This window comes from Gastrolobium bilobum, unplaced genomic scaffold (genome assembly GCF_033153095.1).
Source record: "Gastrolobium bilobum isolate Gb01-03AN ecotype WA unplaced genomic scaffold, APGP_CSIRO_Gbil_v1 utg15139, whole genome shotgun sequence".
Lineage (NCBI taxonomy): Eukaryota > Viridiplantae > Streptophyta > Magnoliopsida > Fabales > Fabaceae > Gastrolobium > Gastrolobium bilobum.
Genome location: NW_026896165.1, coordinates 10,523 through 15,907, shown reverse-complemented (window position 1 = coordinate 15,907; position 5,385 = coordinate 10,523). Strand labels below are relative to the sequence as shown.

At 35.4% G+C, this 5,385-nt stretch overlaps 1 pseudogene; it reads left to right on the top strand.

Annotated features, from left to right (window-relative positions):
* The first annotated feature begins 520 nt into the window (after positions 1-520).
* LOC133298075 (TMV resistance protein N-like) lies at positions 521-4,941 on the top strand (annotated as a pseudogene).
* The last annotated feature ends 444 nt before the right edge of the window (positions 4,942-5,385 follow it).

The window sequence follows — 5,385 nt, the reverse complement described above, 5'->3', positions numbered from 1 at the left end:
GAATCGTCATTTTGTTTCAAATACAACCAATAAATGTAATTGAATCACTACATCATTTTCATTTTACAAAAACGTACAAACACCAAAGTTTAGAAAGACAAAGTTGTAATGGTTTTAGTTTATTGGGAAATATGTCTATGACAAAATTATCTCGTACATATATAAAAAGTGGATGATTTTTTTCTTTCTTTCTCTTACTTTTTTTAGTAGATTCTATCACATATTTTCTATAGTTTATTCAAGGGAAAAAAGGGATTTAGAAGAAAAATAAAGAATATTTTAAAAATTTTATTTTTCTATGATAACATACATTTTACTAAAGTATCATTTATTTATTTATTTTTGATAAATTCATTTGTTTTTTTATTCTAAACCCCAAAAATTAAAAAAAAAATTAATGAGACGTAAATATCTAAATAAATGTAACGAAGCAACTGAGAAGGTACCACTCCATTTCCAATTCAACCATAGATTTGATCACATATTCTTATTTCCAAACGCCTAAAAAATGAAATGGGGAAGTTCGAGCGGTGGAAAAGTGAGCTCCATCCTCACACACCAACCATAAGGATTAAGGATTAGAATCCATTTCAGTGTAAATTTAGTGTATGATGGCAGGTGCAGCGTCTTCCTTTGCTTATGATGTGTTTCTCAGCTTTAGAGGAGAAGATACTCGCTTTGGCTTCACCGGCAATCTCTACAAAGCACTTTACGACAGGGGAATCTGCACCTTCATTGATGACGTGGATCTTCAAAGAGGGCATTCAATCACGCCATCACTTGTCACCGCAATTGAAAACTCAAGGACTGCCATCATCGTCTTCTCTAAGAACTATGCATCTTCCTCTTTTTGTTTAGATGAACTTGTCAACATCATTGCCTCCATCAAACAAAAGGGTCGCTTGGTTTTGCCCGTTTTTTATGACGTGGATCCTTCTGATGTGAGGCATCAGAGAGGTAGCTATCAAGAAGCACTGGCTCTTCATGAGGAGAGGTTCAAGGATGACAACGAGAAGCTGCAAAATTGGAGGATGGCTCTGTTTCAAGCAGCGAACTTATCCGGCTATCATTTCAAACACGGGTATCTTCTATTTTTCTGAGTGTAATTATTCAACCTTAAAATTTAAAGAGCAAATAAACGGTGCTTGTTGTTAACCTTGAACTAGTTATTTCGTTGTATATCAAACACTTTGAATTGTAATAATAATATAATAATATAAGTATCTTCAAGACTTATATAGGATGCATTTAATATAGTATGATTTCACTAGTATTTCTATGATTGGACAGGGATGGATATGAATATGTGTTTATTGATAGAATCATTAAAGAGGTCTCCATCAAGATTAATCGTGCTCCTTTACATGTTGCCGATTACCCTGTTGGACTGGAGTCTCGAGTGCAAGATGTAATCAAGCTTTTGGATGTCAGCTCTCCTGGAGTCCGCATGGTAGGGATCCATGGGATTGGGGGGATTGGTAAAACAACGCTTGCTCGAGCAGTCTATAATTTGATTGCGGACCGTTTTGATGGTTTGTGTTTTCTTGAGAATATGAGAGAAAATTCAAATAAACACGGCTTAAAATATCTCCAAGAAATGCTTCTTTCTAAACTAGTTGGAGAGAAGGATATTACATTTACAAGTGTCAATGAAGGAATTTCAATAATAAAGCAAAGGCTAGGTCGGAAGAAGGTTCTGTTGATTCTTGATGATGTTGACGAACAGAAGCAGCTACGCCATATGGTCGGAGGAACTGATTGGTTTGGTCCCGGTAGCAAAGTCATCATTACCACTCGGGACAAACATCTGCTAGCACTTCATGAGGTTGAAAAAATATATGAGGTAGATGGGTTAAATGAGAAAGATGCTCTTGAATTGTTCAGGCGGAATGCTTTTAAAAATTATGAAGTTGATACAAGTTACGAGAACATTTTGATCCGCGCTGTAACTTATGCTTCTGGCCTTCCACTGGCTTTGGAAGTAATAGGTTCCCGTTTGTTTCAAAAAAGTATAGAAGAATGGGAATCTGCGTTAGACCAGTATAAAAAAATTCCTAACAAAGATATTCAAGAGGTACTTAAAGTAAGTGTTGATGCTTTAGATGAAGCTGAGCAAAATGTTTTTCTTGACATTGCTTGTTGCTACAAAGGATATCAATTAAGAGAGGTTGAAGATATACTTCGCGCTCATCATGGTAATTGCATGAAACATCACATTAGAGTGTTGGTTGAAAAATCTCTCATAAAGATTTGCTCGGATGGTGAGGTGACACTACATGACTTAGTAGAGAGGATATGGGTAAAGAAATTGTCCGACTAGAATCACCTAAAGAACCTGGGAACCGAAGTAGGTTATGGTTCTGCGAAGAAATAGTTCAAATTTTGGAAAACAATACGGTAAGACTCATATCGTTGGTCTGCTTTTTTCATCTTGATTCTTGATAAATCTTTAGACTATTATATGCTCATGACAAGTCATTTATTGTATGTACATGTGCTCATGACAATTTTTATTTTTATTTTTTAATTAGTAAATTTCTCTAAAATATGTGTCAATGTCTTACATATGCATACATGCACACACACACATGTATGTTTTGTGGCTGACTGTTGTATTTTTGTCTTCAAAAGGGAACTAGTAACATTGAAATCATATATCTGCGTTTCCCTAAATCTGAATTAGTAACCTGGGATGGAGAGGCCTTCAAGAAGATGACAAACCTAAAAACACTTATTATTAGAAATGGTCATTTTTCGGAAGGTCCTAAACATTTTCCAAAGAGTTTGCGAGTGCTGAATTGGTGGCGGTTTCCTTCACAGTCTTTGCCATCTAATTTCGATCCAATGAAACTTGATATATTCAAGTTACCACAGAGTTCTTTAATGACACTTGAATTTGCTAATTTACTGAAGGCAAGTATAATAGGTTCTTTTATCTAATCTTGTATATTAATAAATTCATTTTATTCTTATTTCTTACTCTCTCTCTCTTTTCAGAAGTTCGCGAATATAAGAGTTTTGAATTTCAGCAAGTGTAAAAATATAACTGAGATACCTGATGTATCTGGTCTCCCCAATTTGGAAGAAATATCACTTCAATACTGTGAGAATTTGATTAAAATTCATGAATCGGTTGGATTCCTGGGTAAACTTAGAATCTTGAATGTTTATGGTTGCAGTGAGCTCAAGAGTTTTCCACCTATCAAGTTGACCTCTCTTAAAGCACTCAAACTTTCATATTGCTCCAGTCTTGAAAGTTTTCCAGAAATATTAGGAGAGATGGAGAATATAACAAAGCTTTATTTGCGGGGCACTCCCATTAAAAAATTGCCATGTTCGATTCGAAATTTTACTCAGCTACAAGAGATACGACTGCATGAACTTAGCCAAGTAGAACTCCCAAGTAGCATAGTTTTGTTACAAAAGCTTGAGCAGTTGAGTGTTCAAAAATGTGTCGGATTGCAATTATCTAAACAGGATGAAGGTGAGGAAAAAGTGAGCTCAAATGTGGAACAGCTTTACCTTGAAGAATGCAAAATATCAGATGAATTCCTTCGAATAGGTCTCACTTGGTTTGCCAATGTGAAAGAGTTAGACCTGTCATATCAAAATAATTTCACAATTCTTCCGGAAAGCATCAAAGAGTGTCACTTTTTGAGGAAACTTAATTTGAATGGTTGCGGGCTTCTTCAAGAAATGAGAGGGGTTCCACCCAATATAGAATTACTCTATGCAGAAGAGTGCACATCATTGAAAGAATTGGACCTCACACTTCTTCCTGCATGCACCAAAGAATGCTTCTTTTTGAGGAAACTCAAGTTGGATAATTGCGAGAATCTTCAAGAAATTAGAGGAATACCACCAAACTTAGAATTTCTCTCTGCAGGAAACTGCACATCCTTGACTTCTTTGTGTAGCAGCATGTTAATGAATGAGGTTCCTATTTTATTATGTATATGATTTTTTTATTGATATTCACATTGACTCAGGCTTTACATGTATATGTGTGTGTTGCTAAACTTATGAATTATACATTACTTACAGGAATTGCACGAGGCTGGAGGCAAGAAGTTTTATTTGCCAGGAACAAGGATTCCCGAGTGGTTCGAGCACCGTAGCAAGGGACGGCCAATTTCTTTCTGGTTTCGCAACAAGATTCCTGCAATATGTCTCTCTGTTGTTACTGGAAAGGTGAATAAGCATTTCCCCCCAATTGGATTTCGCTCCAAATTGATCATCAATTGCAAGAAAGAGTTCCTACTTGACAGAATTCACCCCTTCGTGGATGATCATATGTTAATATTTGGTGAAGAACAGATAAAATTTGAAGATGATCTGCATGAAATTTTAGAAAATAAATGGAATCATGCGGTGTTTTCTATTGATATCATTAAAATGAACCCAACGGATCTGATTTCCTTGGAAACTGGGTTCCATGTTTTCAAACAAAAAAGTAGCATGGAGGATATCCGCTTTACCTATCCTTTAATCAATGTTGATCGTGTAACCTTACAACCAATAAACCACCTGTTTCTGAAAGAAAAACAAAGATTGGTGGACAAGGAAGTTGGGATAACACAGCAACAAAATTTGGCTTCATTTTCTTTATTGGAACCGCATGTAAGACAGGACAGAGTCACTTTCATTGCTTCCACCTCCAGCCATGAAGTCATTGAAAGATAATGTGAATTAGGATTCAAATTCGATGGTATCAATGCTGATATCTAGCCCCACTAGTGTCCAAGGTACGTCTGTGACATTTCTTTCTTGTGCTTTCGTTGTTACTAGCCCTATATATTTTGCTCCACTGTGTAAATTATTAATTCAACTTAGAAATCCCAGCGTTAAAGCTGGACAATGAAGCTACTGAGCTTTTTGTCGGGCACCTTCAAAAGTGCTTTCAGATTCAGATTCAATAATGCCTGGCTTGGCTAGTAATACTGCTAGTGATGGAGGTAAACAATTTGGTAGCATTTAGTTCTCCTTATGATTAACTTGGTAATTTTTTGGAGAGAAGTTCTCAAGAGATCGAGTTTTTCTTATTAAGAACGAAACCGTTGAAGTCGATTAAAATATCAATTCCTCTAAATAACCTCTCCCTAGAATTACCGTACTTAATTTGGTGTATTTTGCTTTTGCATTTATTCTTTGGGCCAATTTCATATAAAATAATTATAGACTATAGAACAAATTGCTGAATGCTGATATACATAGCACACTTGCATATATTCAGACAGACATGATTACGAAAACTTATAAATTGAATATCTCTCCATTTGAATAAATTCTTAATTAGCAAGTATGCAATTATTGTTTCTATTTTTCTTTTTAAATTTGGATAATTATACAATTCATCTGGTTGCAGCAAAATACATGCTCTAAATC